Here is an 18,608-nt window from a genome sequence, read left to right on the forward strand (position 1 = left end):
CATTGAACATTGTAGGGTTGCAGGTGCTTCATTTTGATCAATTTTAGATTGGAACATAATTCTTCACTTGCTAAGTTATGGCAACTCCCTCCATCGATGATAACCTTGACGGACCTTCCATTGATGTCGGCCTTGGTGTGGAAGATATGGCATCTTTGGTCTTCGTCTTGTTGATGTTAAAGAGTCAAGACCTTGGAGACAACGAGAGTGGGGCTCGAATCTTCGTCACAAAATACTTGATCATCTTCATCTTCGTTCACACGCCGGTGCATGGGCACTTGCTCAAGGGCTTCCATCTCCTCTTCACTCTTGAGACATAGGTTCCGTTGTCGTTGAGGATCATGGTGCGCTTGTTGGTACATTCATAGGACTTGTGGCCTCGGCCGCCGCATGTGAAGCATTTGAAGGAACTTGTCTTGACGGTCTCATCGGTTGGGGTAGATGATGATGAAGCTCTCGACTTGAAGTTGCTTGTGGTAGGAGGACGACTCGAGGTTGTCGAAGTTTTCTTGAAACTTGACTTGTCGCCGTTGCTTGTAGATGGCTTGGTTTAAGTAGAAGGTGTTGGAGTCGTTGAAGCTTGGGTGTTCGAGAAGACATAGGACTTGGATGAGAGCTTAGCATACTTGAAGTTCCGCCTTGGTAGCTTGATGCACTAGCTCGATGAGGTTCGAGTATGGTTGGAAGTCGGCGATCTTCTTGATATGATGATTTAGCCCATTGAAGAAATGTGCCATAGTTTGCTCGTCATTTTCCATGACATTGGCTCGTATCATGGCAATCTTCATTTCCTTGTAGTATTCTTCAATGCTCTTGGTTCCTTGCTAGAGGAGTTGGAGTTTCTTGAAGAGGTCGCAGTTGTAGGTTGGCACGAAGCGTGCTCTCATGACATCCTTCATTTGCGCCCAAGTTGTGATGGGTTGTTCACCTCTTGCCGCTCGGCGCTCAATGACTTGTTCCCACCAAATGAGGATGTAGTCTTGTAACTCAAGGGATGCCATCACGATCTTCTTATCTTCCTCATAGTTGTGCAAGCGGAAGATTTTGTCAACCTTCAATGCCCATGAAAGGTACTCTTCAGGATCATTGCTTCCATTAAACTTGGGCATGGTGAACTTTAGCTTGCATTATCGTTGCTCATCATTGTGTTGGGGTCGGGGATGGTGACGTCCTTGACGAGGAGGATTGGCTCCCTCAACTTGCTCTTGTCTTGGGGGATATCTGTTGTCTTCTTGCTCTTGGTGAACTTGAGGTTCTTGTCTAGCTTATATAGGAGCTTGTCGAGCTTGACAATGTATGCGAGCTTGATATATTCTTTCATGAACTTCATCACGAAGCGCTTCTTGGTTCTCACGAGCTTGTCGGTTGCACGTGCCTACGGCTAGGCTTGAATCTCGGAGGGCACGTTGTGCCTCAAGTGCTTGAGCTTCGCGTAGTTGTTGTTCTTGACGTTGTGTTTCGACATCTTGTGCATCTTGGTGTTGGCGCGCTCGCTCTTCCTCTTGTTGTTGGCGTAGGCGTTGCCGCTCTTGTGCTTGCACGATAGTAGCTTGGTTTTGACGGTGTCGATGTTCTTGTGCGCGAGCTTGCTCTTGAGAGATGGTGTCATGTAGCGGGTTGTGGTTGGCGTGATGGTCTTGGCGCGCGGCACGACAAAAAGTGTTTGATGTCGGAGTACTTGAGCCGGACTTTGCTTATCTTTCATCTTTTGCTTAAATGGTTGTTTGGCTCTTTGTCTTTTGAGCTCTTTTCTCATGCAAAACTTCACGAACCAGGATAGCAATTGTGTATATGTGATGACAACCTTGTGACACTGGAGATGATACCAAGATATGCACGACTATGATATGGTATGTATGACATGGGAAGTATGAACACTAATGTGCACAAGTCACACTGCCGGCAATACTCAAAGGCTAGTCTCGATGGGTAAGGTACGCAAATATGGGCTATGTGGTTATCAATGTAATGGCAAGGAGTAGACAAAGATGTCGTCGAGATTATCGTCCATGGTATGTCGGGTGTAGGCAAGGACGAATGATGATGAGGTTGTTGCCGAGTCTGTGGCGAAGATGAGTGGCGGTGATGTTGATGTCGAACCGTACCTAAATAGCCAAAACACAATAGGACACGGGAACCGCAACTCAAATTCTCAAAGCAAAACGTGTCAAAATTCTTGGGGTTGGTAGCGGGTAAGCGATGGTGGTACTATGAGGAAGTGGTGGTGTTATGCTGTGTTGTATGTGGGCACTGGAACAAAATTTGGCGGTGGATGGAAGTGTTGCTGTCAGGACCGGATGTCCGGGCTTGAGGGCTGGATGTCCGGGCTGGAGGGCCGGATGTCCGGGGTGGTTGGATGTCCGGGCATCGGGTCGGATGTCCGGGCTCGGGATCCGTGGATGAACTCGAGGAACTCCGCGTGGAGAGGTCAAATCCGGGGCAAAATTAGGAAGATTTTGTGGATGGAATTTGGGGAAAAGATGGGGGAAAGCTAGATCTACCTGCTACACATGAAATCCGTGGATCAAATCCAACAAAACTTCATCACACCAACAAATCACAAAAAAAATTTGGGGGGCTATTTTTGTGGGGAATTTTCGAATTTGGGACAAAATCAAGAAAACAAGGCTAGAAAACAAAGGGGGGAGGCTCCGAAATAGTGATCAGTGTGGCTCTTGATACCAAGATGATGTAGGGTGGAGCCCTAGATGGCCGATCTTTCACGAAAGGAGCGGATCCCAACGAGGAACACGAAGAATGCGAGGGGGAAACAAGGGGAAACACAAGGGGAAACACGAGAGTATCACTCAAACCAACAAGATACGGTCACACATGTGCTAGATCCTCGAAACACAAAGAGATACACGATCCACGATCGACAAGGGACGATACACAGGGTAACCAGTTCTTCTTCGTGAGGATGTCTTGATGGGGCCACCCGAGAGGGGGTCTTGAATCCAATGTGGATCTTCTCCGAAGAGGGGCCGCGGTCTCTCTCGAGGAGTAGATCCGTATGGATGAGCGAGGCTCTATCTCACAAATGAGCTATCACAACGCTTACCCTAGAAAGAGGGAGGAGGAGGAGTATATATAGTCTAGGTGGGCGAAGGGGTACATGGGCCTCGGGCCCTTACACTATCCGCACACAGGGGAGGCCAGATGTCCAGGCGTCGGGCCGGATGTCCGGGCCCTCGCAAGTTGCGGGATGTCCGGGCTGGCGCCGGATGTCCGCGCTGTCGGGGCCAGCCTTGACGCTTTCTGGATAGACGGGGTCCGGATGTCCGGGCGATGGGCCGGATGTCCGGAGGCTCGGGGCGGGCCGGATGTCCGGGCTGGGGGTCCGAATGTCCGAGCTAGCGGGGTCGGCCTTGGTGCTCTCTGGATAGAGGGTGCCGGATTTCTGGGCTGGGGCCGGATGTCCGGGGCCTATAGGTGCTTCGCGGCTGGCCGGCTTGTGACGCCTGGATAATTAGGCTACAGTAATCCCCCATTAATGATGCCACATCACCTGTGTCATTGTAGTTAATCTTGGGTTAGTTCAAAAACCGATTCAAAATTCAAATTCAAAATCAAGTCAAACAATTAAAGTTTTCAAAAGTCAAAACTAAAATGTTCTCAATGTGACAAATAAATCATGGATAATACTGGTGGAGAAACCACACTTTTATAAAATGTTTAAATACTCTAAAATGAATAAAACAGTAGCAAATACAATTATTTAAATGCCTTTAAATAATAAACAATTTCAAAACCGAATTGTCATAAGTATTAAACTATTGTGGCAGTGGCATAATTTGTAGCATCTATTTAGGTGCCACTTTGGTATTTTACTAAAACTAAAATAAAAGGAAACTAAAAGAAAACAAAAATAGAAAAAATTAATAAAAAGTAAAAGAAACCGAAGAGAGGGAAAAGAACCCCCGCTTCCCCCACTGGGCCTCGACCCAGCCGGCCCAGTCGGCCACCCCACCTGGCCCAGGCCGACCCCACTCCCCCGTAACTCCCTGGGCGGCCAAACCCTAATCCCCCAACGCACCCACTCGCCCCACTCCCCCACCCACGTCGCACCCTCCCCTGATCCCGATCTAGATTGGGGCATCACCCGTCGCCATCGTCTGAGGACCCCGCCGGAGGCCACCTCGCGGGAGCCACCCCGCCGGATCGCCGCTCGCCTCCCCGTCGCCTAGTCGTAACCGTCCTCCTCCTCAACCCCCACTGCCTAGACCCCATGGCCCCATGGTGAGGCCCCGACATCTCCTCCTCCTCCCCTACTCGCAACGGCACCCCGCGCCCGACGCCGCCTCTGTCGGCGCGCTCACCGCGCCTGCCCGTGGCGCGTCCCGCGGCCCCTGCTCGCCGCTGCTGCTGCGCGCCCCGCTAACCGCACTCGCCCCTGCAAGCCTCGCCCTGCTCGCAACCCGCGCCGCTGCCCCCGCCCTTCAATAGCGTCCCGTCTTCCCTGCACGCGCGCCCACTGTCCCTGTTCGCGCGCAGCTGCACCCCCTTCACCATCGCTGCTGCCTTGTGCCGCTACTGCCCCGCGACGCTGCCTTGCTCCACGCACGCCCTCGGGCCACCTCGTGCTCCTCTCGACCCGCGGGCATCGCCGCTGCCCCGCTTCTTGTCGCTGCACCGGCCGCCGTTCTTGCCGCTCGCGCACACCCGACCGCGGCGGCCCCGCTCGGCCTCTCCCTCGCTCAGCTGCCTCTCCCTCCCCGCTAGCCCCTGCCGGTGGCCTCGCCGTGGCCGGGCCCCGCGCCCGCTGGCCGCGTCGAGGCCGGCGCCCACACCCCCACTCCGGCCCCGTTCCAGCCTCGCCTCGTTACTGGGCAGGGCTGCGGCTTCGCTCGCACCTGCCTGCCTGTATGCCCTTTAAGGCCCCTGTGCCTATGACCAGTGGGCCCACGCCCCAGAACGAAAAAAAGAATTAAATAAATAAATAAATAAATAAAATTAATTAAGATATTAATTAATTAATTAATTAACTTAACTAATCCTGATTAGATTAATCTAATCACTTAGTTTAGTTAATTAATCTATTAGGTTAGTTAGTAGTCAATGACAGCTGGGACCCACACGTCAGTTTGACCCAGTCAACGCCCTGTTGACTGCTGATGTCATGCTGACCTCATGATGATGTCAGCACACACTATTCTGGATAATGTTGATTTAAAATAATTAAATAAATTCTAAAAATAATTAAAACTTTAGAAAATCATATAAAATAATCCGTAACTCGGATAAAAAAACTTTGTACATGAAAGTTGCTCAGAGCGATGAGACGATTCCGGATACGCATCTCGTTCGTCCGCCACACATCCCTAGCATAGCAAACATGCAACTTTCCCCCTCCGGTTCATCTGTCCAAAAACGCGAAACACCGGGAATACTTTCCCGGATGTTTCCCCCCTTCGTCGGTATCACCTCCTACCGCGTTAGGGCACACCTAGCACCGCTCATTGTCATGTCATGCATCGTCATGCTTATGTATGCATTATACTTATTGTTTCTTCCCTCTCTTCTCTCGTTAGACATCGAGACCGACGGCACTGTTACCCAGTACGACTACGGTGTTGATGACCCCTCCTTCTCGGCTAAGCTTCCAAGCAAGCCCCCCCTTGATCACCTGATATCGCCTATTCTTCTCTCTACTGCTTGCATTAGTGTAGTGTAGCATGTTAGTGCTTTCCGTTAATCCTATCCTGATGCATAGCATGTCCTTGCTACTATTGTTGTTACCTTTACCTGCAATCCTACATGCTTAGTATTGGATGCTAGTATTCCATCTGTGGCCCTACATTCTTGTCCGTCTGCCATGCTATACTATCGGGTCATGATCACTCGGGAGGTGATCACGGGTATATACTTATATACATAATGTATGATACTTGTGGTGACTAAAGTCGGTTCGGCTCATAGAGTACCGGCGAGTGATTCACGGATTGGGGGATGAAAGGACCTTTGTCCCGACGGCCCTCAGGGTGGATCTTTGTGGCGGAGCGACATGGTAGGTTGAGACCACCTAGGTGAGAGGTGGGCCTGGCCCTGGTCGGTGTCCGCGGTTACTTCATAATAACACGCTTAACGAGATCTTGGTATTTGATCTGAGTTGGGTCGTTGACCTTATACGCACTAACCGCCACGTGGGACAAGATATGGGCAACCGGTGTCGTGGTATAAGCCGAAGCCTTCATGACATCAGTGACTGAGCGGCGCGCGCCGGATTGGACTGGAACGCCTGCTCTTGTATTAGGGAGGCTAGGTCTGCTTCCGGTCGCGTTCGCAACGTGCAGGTGTGCAATGGGCGATGGGCCCAGACCCCTACATCGTATGATTTAGACCGACGTGCTGACCTCTGTGTTGTGCCTAGGTAGGGCTGCGACGCGTTGATCTTCTGAGGCCGGGCATGACCCAGGAAATTGTGTTCAGCCAAAGGGGATCGAGCATGTCGAGTAATGTGGTGCACCCCTGCAGGGAAGTTTATCTATTCAAATAGCCGTGATCTTCGGTAACAGGACGACTTGGAGTTGTACCTTGACCTTATGACAACTAGAACCGAATACTTAATAAAACACACCCTTTCAAGTGCTAGATACAACCCGGTGATCACTCTCTAACAGGGCGACGAGGGGAGGATCGCCGGGTAGGATTATGCTATGTGATGATACTTGGTGAACTTACCATCTACTCTCTTCTACATGTCGCAAGATGGAGGCTGCCAGAAGCGTAGTCTTCGATAGGATTAGCTCCCCCTCTTATTCTGGCATTCTGTAGTTCAGTCCACCGATATTGCCCTTTACACATATCCCCATGCATATGTAGTGTAGATCCTTGCTTGCGAGTACTTTGGATGAGTACTCACGGTTGCTTTGCTCCCCCCTTTCCCCCTTTGTATACCTGGTTGTCGCAACCAGATGTCGGAGCCCAGGAGCCAGACGCCACTGTCAACGATGACTCCTACTACACCGGAGGTGCCTACTACTACATGCAGGCCGCTGACGACGACCAGGAGTAGTTTAGGAGGATCCCAGGTAGGAGGCCTGCGCCTCTTTCGATCTATATCCCAGTTTGTGCTAGCCATCTTATGCCAACTTGTTTAACTTATGTCTGTACTCAGATATTGTTGCTTCTGCAGACTCGTCTATGACCGAGCACTTGTAATCGAGCGCTCGAGGCCCCTGGCTTGTATTATGATGCTTGTATGACTTATTTTATTTTTAGAGTTGTGTTGTGATATCTTCCCGTGAGTCCTTGATCTTGATCGTACACGTTTGCGTGTATGATTAGTGTACGATTGAATCGGGGGCGTCACAAGTTGGTATCAGAGACGACTGCCTATAGGAATCCCCCTTCCACACTCCTTGGTTGAAGTTTAGTCTAGTCAATGAAAACTGTTTTACTAACATGGCTGTGCGGCCCACGGGCCCACGTCGCCATTGGGTGGTATTAGGATCTTTTATTTCTCAAACTATACTCCATGACTCTAATCTCTCTTCTATTCGGATTAAACGATTTACTAAACTCTGACTCTAGGTTCTCGTAACCACTTCCTCTCGGAGAGCCCCACACTGAAGATGATTGCTCGGTGCACCAAAGGTTTCCAAAGATACTCTCCGATGTTCTCTCGAGGCTTTGTGTCATTGCTATAGCAATTCCCTTCCATCGATAAACCCTTATGGATAACCATGTGCACTTGCCATTGATAAAATCATTCCCCGTTGATCTTCTTATCGCAAGATACCCCGAAATTCTTGCTATTGTTCCGAGGTTACTTGGTGCCTACTGCCTTGCAGTTCTTGCCACATGAATACCCCCTACGGATAATTGCTCACGCTTACAGAGACCAGTTCTTTCCCCATTGTTCTTATGATTCATAAGATACGTGGAAATACTATCTGATCTTTCGATAATCCTCTGCCCGCTATTGCTCTCCAAATACTTGTCTTTTGGCATTATGGTTGCATTCCATATGTCTGGCAATATTCATTAGTCTCCTTTGACACCGTCATTTTGATCCTATTGATTCAATATGAGTGCGAATGCACGCAATCATCGATTGATCCTTTTAAATTATATTTCTGGCTCAGATGTCATTTTGAACATGAACTGGATCTTGGCCAATCAAATTGTTGTCGATTTTACCCCTAAGCTTACTCAACTTATCCATCCTTAATTAGAGTGTTTGCTTCTGATCTTTTGATGGGGAAATCATAATTCCTTTACATGTGAGCTTTGAATTAGTCCGTTGCTTCTCTTACATGTGAGCTGACAACGACCAGGAGTAGTTTAGGAGGATCCCAGGCAGGAGGCTTGCGCCTCTTTCGATCTGTATCCCAGTTTGTGCAAGCCATCTTATGGCAACTTGTTTAACTTATGTATGTACTTAGATGTTGTTGCTTCTGCTGACTCGTCTATGATCGAGCACTTGTATTCGATCCCTCGAGGCCCCTGCTTGTATTATGATGCTTGTATGACTTATTTTATTTTTAGAGTTGTGTTGTGATATCTTCCCGTGAGTCCTTGATCTTGATCGTACACGTTTGCGTGTATGATTATTGTACGATGGGGCTTCACATGGCTGCTATGGACGATGCTCCAGGGGCCGGATATCCAGGGTCATGGCCAGATGTCCGGGGCCTAGAACCTGTTCTTGAATCCTTCCGTTGGTTCTATTCGTCCGTGAACTTGGAGGCTTGTCCGTCTTCACGTGCATCTTCGGGAGGGTCCTCTTGATACCTAATCATGCACAACATCTCGGACTTAGGTAGTAGCCATGTCTCGAGTGGATCATACGTGATATCACTAAGGAAGGAAGTCACCTCGGTCTCGAGAGCTCTAGCTCATGCTCGTGTCATGGGTCCGCTTGGCACTTGGTGAGACGATGGTAGGTCCATGGGGATGACCATAGGATGCTCCGCATCACCAAGAATTCATGCTTTACATGGTCTATCTCCCGCCGCGCTACTACCCTCACTTTCTTACCAGTAGATGCATTATTCTTAAATTATAAAGTACATAATAGATCTTCCTCATTACGTTTATGCACAAGGAATTTTTTAGGGCATCCCGAATGGTGAAAGATGGCTCATCGGCGCGATCAACTTACCCTGAAAGTTGATTTCACGGGCTATCCCCCAATGTTTTATCCACAAATGGACCACAATTTGTCCATAGGAACTCTATTTGAGTTCCGTCACCGGCCAAAACAATCACAACTAAGCGTGGTACGCGTCCATCATCCTCTTTGTTGGCGTCGACAACATTTCGGGGGCCGGATCAAGGTTGAAAAATAGAGTTTCGGATGATTTTATCTTTGATGTGTACTCTACCACCCTTTTGTGAGCTCACCCATGGACAGATATATGGACAATAACATATAGAGCAATGCACCATCCTTCCATTTTCAAACCGGAAAGACAACAGGTTCAGTCAGGATAGAAGGAGGAGGCTCCTCGTTGCATCGAAACCCAAGAATTCATGCTTTAGTCTTTCGCCCGCCCCGCTGCCAACCTCAGTTTTTCACCTGCAGATGCATTATTCTTAAATGATAAAGTACATAACAGATCCTCCTCATTATGTTTATGCACACAAAAAATTATAGGGCATCCCGAATGGTGCAAGATGGCTCGTCGGCGCAATCAACTTACCCTGAAAGTAGATTTCACAGGCTGTCCCCCGATGTTGTATCCACAAAAGGACCACAATTTGGCTATACGAACTCCATTTGAGCTCCATCAACGGCCAAAACGATCACGACTAATCATGGTACGCGTCCATCACCCTCTTCATCGGCGACGACAACATTTCGGGGGCCGGATCCTGGTTGAAAAACCGAGTTTCGGATTATTTTATCTTTGACGTGTACTTTACCACCCTTCCGTGAGCTCACCCACGGACATATATATGGACAATAAAATCTAGAGAAATGCACCATCGTTCCATTTTCAAACCAGAAAGACTACATGTCCAGTCAGGAGAGAAGGAGGACGCTCTTCGTTGCATCGAAACCCAAGAATTCATGCTTTACATGGTCTATCGCCCGCCCCGCTACCACCCTCACTTTTTTTACCAGTAGATGCATTATTCTTAAATGAAAAAGTACATAACAGCTCTTCCTCATTATGTTTATGCACACAAAAAATTATAGGGCATCCCGAATGGTGCAAGGTGGCTCGTCGGCGCGATCAACTTACCCTGAAAGTGGATTTCACGGGCGGCCCCCCGATGTTTTATCCTTAATAGGACCACAATTTGGCCATACGAACTCTATTTGAGCTCCATCATCGGCCAAGTTGATCACAACTAAACGTGGTACGCATCCATCACCCTCTTCGTCGGCATCGACAACATTTCGGGGGCCGGATCCAGGTTGAAAAACTGAGTTTTGGATGATTTTATCTTTGACGTGTACACTACCACCCTTCTGTGAGCTCACCCACGGACAGATATATGGACAATAACATATAGAGGAAAGGACCATCCTTCCATTTTCAAACCGGAAAGACTACAAGTTCAGTCAGAACAGAAGGAGGAGGCTCTTCGTTGCACCGAAACCCAACAATTCATGCTTTTACATGGTCTATCGCCCGCCCGACTACCACCCTCACTTTTTCACCAACATATGCATTATTCTTAAATGATAAAGTACATAACAGCTCTTCCTCATTATGTTTATGCACACGAGAAATTATAGGGCATCCCGAATAGTGCAGGATGGCTCGTCAGCGCGATCAACTTACCATGAAAGGTGAATTCACGGGCCGTCCCACTGTGTTGTATCCAGAAAAGGACCACAATTTGGCCATACGAACTCCATTTGAGCTCCATCACACGCCAAAATGAGCAGAACTAAACATGGTACGCGTCCATCACCCTCTTCACCGGTGTCGACAATGTTTCGGGGGCCAGATCCAGGTTGAAAAACCGAGTTTTAGATGATTTTATCTTTGACGTCTACTCTACCACCCTTCTATCAGCTCACCCACGGACAGATATATTGGCAATAACATATAGAGGAATACATCGTCCTTCCATTTTTAAACCGGAGAGACTACAGGTTCAGTCAGGAGAGAAGGAGGAGCCTCCTTGTTGCATCGAAACCCAAGAATTCATGCTTTACATGGTCTACCGCCCGCCCCGCTGCCACCTTCACTTTTTCACCAGCAGATGCATTATTCTTAAATGATAAAGTACATAACAGCTCTTCCTCATTATGTTTAAGCACACTAAAAATTATAGGGCATACCGAATGGTGCAAGATGGCTCGTCGGCGCGATCAACTTACCCTGAGAGTTGATTTCACGGGCCGTCCCCCGATGTTTTATCCACAAAAGGACCAAAATTTGGCCATATGAACGTGGTATGCGTCCATCACCCTCTTCGTCGGCGTCGATAACATATCGGGGGCCGGATCCAGGATGAAAATCGAGTTTCGGATGATTTTATGTTTGACGTGTACTCTACCACCCTTTTGTGAGCTCACCCACGGACAAATATATGGACAATAACATATAGAGCAATGCACCATCCTTCCATTTTCAAACTGGAAAGACAATAAGTTCAGTCAGGACAGAAGGAGGAGGCTCCTCGTTGCATCGAAACCCAAAAATTCATGCTTTACATGGTCTATCGCCCACCCTGCTGCCAACCTCACTTTTTCACCAGCAGATGCATTATTCTTAAATGATAAAGTACATAACAGCTCTTCCTCATTATGTTTATGCACACAAAAAATTAAAGGGCATCCCGAATGGTGCAAGATTGCTCATTGGCGCGATCAACTTACCCTAAAAGTAGATTTCACGGGCCGTCCCCCGATGTTGTATCCACAAAAGGACCACAATTTGTCCATATGAACTCCATTTGAGCTCCATCACCGGCCAAAACGATCACAACTAATCGTGGTACAAGTCCATCAGCCTCTTCATCGGTGTCCACAACATTTCGGGGGCCGGATGCAGGTTGAAAAACCGAGTTTCGGATGATTTTATCTTTGACATATACTCTACCACCCTTCTGTGAGCTCACCCACGGACAGACATATGGACAATAACATATACAGCAATGCACCATCCTTCCATTTTCAAACCGGAGAGACTACATGTTCAGTCAGGAGAGAAGCGGGAGGCTCCTCGTTGCATCGAAACCCAATAATTCATGCTTTACATGGTCTATCGTCCGCCCCGCTACCACCCTCACTTTTTCACCATCAGATGCATTATTCTTAAATGATAAAGTACATAGCAGCTCTTCCTCATTATGTTTATGCACATGAAAAATTATAGGGCATCCCGAATGGTGCAAGATGGCTCGTCGGCACAATCAACTTACCCTGAAAGTAGATTTCACAGGCCGTCCCCCGATGTTGTATCCATAAAAGGACCACAATTTGGCCATACAAATTCCATTTGAGCTCCATCACCGGCCAAAACGATCACAACTAAACGTGGTACGCGTCCATCACCCTCTTCGTCGGCGTCGAGAACATTTCGGGGGCCGGATTCTGGTTGAAAAACCGAGTTTCGGATGATTTTATCTTTCACGTGTACTCTACCACCCTTCCATGAGCTCACCCAGGGACAGATATATGGACAATAACATATAGAGTAATGCACCATCCTTCCATTTTCAAACCGGAAGGACTACATGTTCATTCAGGAGAGAAGGAGGAGGCTCTTTGTTGCATCGAAACCCAAGAATTCATGCTTTACATGGTCTATCGCCCTCCCCGCTACCACCCTTGCTTTTTTACCAGCAGATGCATTATTCTTAAATGATAAAGTACATAATAGCTCTTACTCATTATGTTTATGCACACGAAAAATTATAGGGCATCCCGAATTATGCAAGATGGCTCGTCGGCGCGATTAACTTACCCTGAAAGTAGATTTCACGGGCCATCCCCCGATGTTGTATCCACAATAGGACCACAATATGGCCATACGAACTCCATTTGAGCTCCATCACTAGCCAAAACAAATCACAACTAAACGTGGTACGCGTCCATCACCCTCTTCATCGGCGTCAACAAAATTTTAGGGACCGGATCGAGCTTGAAAAACCGAGTTTCGGATGCTTTTATCTTTGATGTGTACTCTACCACCCTTCTATGAGCTCACCCAAAGACAAATATATGGACAATAACATATACAGAAATGCACCATTCTTCCATTTTGAAACTGGAAAGACTACATGTTCAGTCAGGAGAGAAGGAGGAGGCTCCTCATTGCATGGGAACCCAAAAATACATGCTTTACATGGTCTATCGCCCGCCCCGCTACCACCCTCACTTTTTTTACCAGTAGATGCATAATTCTTAAATGAAAAAGTACAAAACAACTCTTCCTCATTATGTTTATGCACACAAAAAATTATAGGGCATCCCGAATGGTGCAAGGTGGCTCGTCGACGCGATCAACTTACCCTGAAAGTTGATTTCACGGGCAGCCCCCCGATGTTTTATCCATAATAGGACCACAATTTGGCCATACGAACTCTATTTGAGCTCCATCATCGGCTAAACTGATCACAACTAAACGTGGTACGCGTCCATCGCCCTCTTCGTCGGCATCAACAACATTTCGGGGGCCGGATCCAGGTTGAAAAACTGAGTTTTGGATGATTTTATCTTTGACGTGTACACTACCACCCTTCTGTGCTCGACCACGGACAGATATATGGACAATAATATATAGAGGAAAGGACCATACTTCCATTTTGAAACCGGAAAGACTACAGGTTCAGTCAGAACAGAAGGAGGAGGCTCTTCGTTGCATCGAAACCCAACAATTCATGCTTTTACATGGTCTATCGCCCGCCCGGCTACCACACTCACTTTTTCACCAGCAGATGCATTATTCTTAAATGATAAAGTACATAACAGCTCTTCCTCATTATGTTTAAGCACACGAAAAATTATAGGGCATACCGAATGGTGCAAGATGGCTCGTCGGCGCGATCAACTTACCCTGAAAGTTAATTTCACAGGCCGTCCCCCGATGTTTTATCCACAAAAGGACCACAATTTGGCCATATGAACGTGGTATGCGTCCATCACCCTCTTCGTCGGCGTTTATAACATATCGGGGGCCGGATCCAGGATGAAAATCGAGTTTCGGATGATTTTATCTTTGACGTGTAATCTACCACCCTATTGTGAGCTCACCCACGGACAAATATATGGACAATAACATATAGAGCAATGCACCATCCTTCCATTTTCAAACTGGAAAGACAATAGGTTCGGTCAGGACAGAAGGAGGAGGCTCCTCGTTGCATCGAAACCCAAGAATTCATGCTCTACATGGTCTATCGCCCGCCCCGCTGCCAACCTCACTTTTTCACCAGCAGATGCATTATTCTTAAATGATAAAGTACATAACAGCTCTTCCTCATTATGTTTATGCACACAAAAAATTATAGGGCATCCCGAATGGTGCAAGATGGCTCATCGGCGCGATCAACTTACCCTGAAAGTAGATTTCACGGGCCATCCCCCGATGTTGTATCCACAAAAGGACCACAATTTGTCCATGCAAACTCCATTTGAGCTCCATCACCGGCCAAAACGATCACAACTAATTGTGGTACACGTCCATCAGTCTCTTCATCGGTGTCGACAACATTTCGGGGGCCGGATCCAGGTTGAAAAACCGAGTTTCAGATGATTTTATCTTTGACAAATACTCTACCACCCTTCTGTGAGCTCACCCACGGAGAGATATATGGACAATAACATATACAGCAATGCACCATCCTTCCATTTTCAAACCGGAGAGACGACATGTTCAGTCAGGAGAGAAGCGGGAGGCTCCTTGTTGCAGCGAAACCCAAGAGTTCATGCTTTACATGGTCTATCGCCTGCCCCGCTACCACCCTCACTTTTTCACCATCAGATGCATTATTCTTAAATGATAAAGTACGTAGAAGCTCTTCCTCATTATGTTTATGCACATGAAAAATTATAGGGCATCCCGAATGGTGCAAGATGGCTCGTCGGCATAATCAACTTACCATGAAAGTAGATTTCACAGGCCATCCCCCGATGTTGTATCCATAAAAGGACCACAATTTGGCCATACGAATTCCATTTGAGCTCCATCACCAGCCAAAGCGATCACAACTAAATGTGGTACGCGTCCATCACCCTCTTCGTCGGCGTCGAGAACATTTCGGGGGCCGGATTCTGGTTGGAAAACCGAGTTTCGGATGATTTTATCTTTCACGTGTACTCTACCACCCTTCCATGAGCTCACCCAGGGACAGATATATGGACAATAACATATAGAGTAATGCACCATCCTTCCATTTTCGAACCGGAAGGACTACATGTTCAGTCAGGAGAGAAGGAGGAGGCTCTTCGTTGCATCGAAACCCAAGAATTCATGCTTTACATGGTCTATCGCCCTCCCCGCTACCACCCTCGCTTTTTTACCAGCAGATGCATTATTCTTAAATGATAAAGTACATAATAGCTCTTACTCATTATGTTTATGCACACGAAAAATTATAGGGCATCCCGAATTGTGCAAGATGGCTCGTCGGCGCGATCAACTTACCCTGAAAGTAGATTTCACGGGCCGTCCCCCGATGTTGTATCCACAATAGGACCACAATTTGGCTATACGAACTCCATTTGAGCTCCATCACTAGCCAAAACAAATCACAACTAAAAGTGGTACGTGTCCATCACTGATGAGGACATCAATACCATTGTTTCACCCACAGCCCCTACTATTACATATAATGGACCAATTACTAAAGCTCGCGCACGCCAATTAAATTACCAGGTACTTTCGTTTCTTGGTAATGATTCTAATGTTCATGAGAATATGATGCTACCTAAATTGGATACATTTGTTTTGCTTACAAATGAAGGGCCTAGCTTGGAGAAGGATGAACATTAAAGCAAGAACAAGCATGGAGTTGATGGCATGCGCAAGGGGAACAAGAACGGAGTTACAATTGATGATTTCAGGACTTTGAAGCCACCATAAGGAGTGAATGAAGCCTTGGACGAAATATACAAGATGCCACTTCATAAATTTCGTCCAGAGGCTATTCTAGGTGCTGCATCACCTTATTATTGGGCCAGGCCCATGTAATTTCGAAATACATAAGTATAGGCTGTTTTTAGAGTTCGTATGTGTGGGGAAACAAGAGATAGGGTTGGTTTCGGACCCCTTCCCCAACGGCCACGAAATTCCCCCCTCTTCCTCCATATATACAGCCCTTAGGGCACTGTTTAGACTATGGGTTTTGTTTAGATTAAAAGTTCGCCATAGCTGCAACTTCGCGTACTTCGTTTGTGTTCAACGACCAGACCAAGGCGTCACAGAACCCCACCTTGATCAATAAAGCTTTCCTCTTATATTCGCAATATCCAGATTGCAATCTTAGTTTCTTGCTTGTTCTTTGTTTGCCTGCAGGAAACAGACCTTCGTGGTCAGGTTGATCATGCTCCGGCGTGGTCAATAACCTCTCGGAGTTGGTTTAGCGATTGCTAAGGCACGACGTCCTCGCACGTTCGTAGTCGGATCGTCAAAGTCGACTTCCTCCAAAGCGATAGCCACCATCTCATCGGAAGACGGGACACCTTTGCCTCTATCAAGTGGTATCAGATTTCCAGGTTGCTCGGTGAGATTTTAAAATTTTTCGTTGTTTAGATCGAGTCTGTTCTTCATACCTATAGTCCACGAAAAAGCCAAAAAAATTAGGGTTAGTTCATCCCATCCGAACCAATCTGAGCCTTTGCATAATCTTTTCTGTATTTGCTTTGTTGAATTTGTGGTTGCATCGTCGTGTCAAGTTGCTGGTCTTAGCGTATAGTCCTTTAGAGTTTCGAGTTCTGTTCACTGGTTGTCACGTCGCCGCTGCCATATATCACCACCTCATCATCATCATCGTTGCTGCCATATACCACCACCGCACCAACTTCATCACCGCTGCCATATACCACCACCACATATTCACCGCCAATCCGAGTCCATATACGCCACCACATATCCGCCGCCATCACGCCAATCCGAGTCCACCTGCAACATATATCCGCCACCAGTCCGAATTCCACCAGACTCCTCTCCGCCACCAGTCCGAGTTCCACCAGATTCATCTCCGCCACCAGTCCTATTCCGAGTCCAGTATTTTGTTACTCTGTTTTGGATATCCAGATCACGCCATACTCCGAGTCGTGACAGAGAAGGACTCCCCAACTTCCGTGCTACCCGCAGAAGAAAAATAGTTCCAGTTTCAAAAAAAACTAAGTCTGGAAAATTCTAGCTAGGCAGTTTTTAGGACATTTGTAGACTTTTTCGAAAAAAATTTGTTGCGGAGCAAAAAAAAATAAAAAAGTAAAAAAAAGAGGAAAAAAAGTGAAAAAAAGAAAAAAAATCAGAGTGTGCTCCTCCCTTGTTTACGTGCAGCTCCGTGATTTTGTTAGTGTTCTAGGCTCGCGCCTCTAGTACGGTCTAGCCTAGGACCACCACAGTACCATCGTTGATCGTTTATTCAACTTTGCATCTCTGAATTGATTATTGCTGACCCTTTTTGCTACCATATTATAAGCCTTCCCAGCTCCACATACATCTACATCGTGCGTTTGACTCTCCCTGGTAATCACTCTATCCAAGCTTTAAGAGTTTTGACTACATCGGTTGCCGATCACCGCCTGCTGCTGGGTAAGAACTGGTAAGAATTTGAGATTTGCTTGACGGATTTGTGACACCCGCCACCACCACCACCACCACTTGTTAGTAGTCTGTAGGATAATATTCTTGTGTGTTTCTATTGCTGCTAACCATGCCAGGATCACAAGCCGACGAGATTGATTGGGAGAACTTGACGAACAAGGAGCTTCATGATAAGTTTCAGCAAATGATGAGTGGACAGGTGGAGAATGTGTTAAACAGATTTGACGAGGCTATGGAGAAGATAGATGGCATGGAGAAGACGTTTGAAACAAAGCTCGATAACAAGTTTGCTGAATTGCTTTCGCGTTTTCCACCACCACCACTGGCTGCACCTGCCGCACGTCTGCAACAACAACAACGACTACCTCCACATCGGGAAACAGCCCTCCGCCGAGCGAGTCGTGTCCCTCTTCAGCCTGGCCAAACTGCTGGTGCTGTTGTTGATACTTCTGTGGCTCCTGCTGCTGATGTGGAGAAGGATGATTATGCGGGAGATTACGAGGATGAGGTTGATGAAAATCAGAACTACGTGCAACCACTAGCACCACAACCACCAGGTCGTCCACATGCAAATAATGGCAATGTTAGGGCTCCCCCTCAGGTACGAGATCATGATCATCTCCCTAAACTGAAATTGAATATTCCACCATTTGAGGGTAGATATGTTCCTGATATATATCTTACTTGGGAGTTAGAAACTGAACAACGATTTACATGTTTACAATATCCTGGGGAGAGACGTGTTCCTGCTGCTGTTTGTGCTTTCACTAGCTTTGCATGTGTTTGGTGGTCTGAACATTGTCGATTATATCCTGTTCCAACTACTTGGGCTGCTTTGAAAACTGCTATGCGTACTCGTTGGGTTCCACCATATTATCAACGTGAATTACTTCAAAAATTGCAGCGCTTAAAACAAGGAAA

This window comes from Triticum dicoccoides, chromosome 2A (assembly GCF_002162155.2).
Source record: "Triticum dicoccoides isolate Atlit2015 ecotype Zavitan chromosome 2A, WEW_v2.0, whole genome shotgun sequence".
NCBI classification, from domain to species: domain Eukaryota; kingdom Viridiplantae; phylum Streptophyta; class Magnoliopsida; order Poales; family Poaceae; genus Triticum; species Triticum dicoccoides.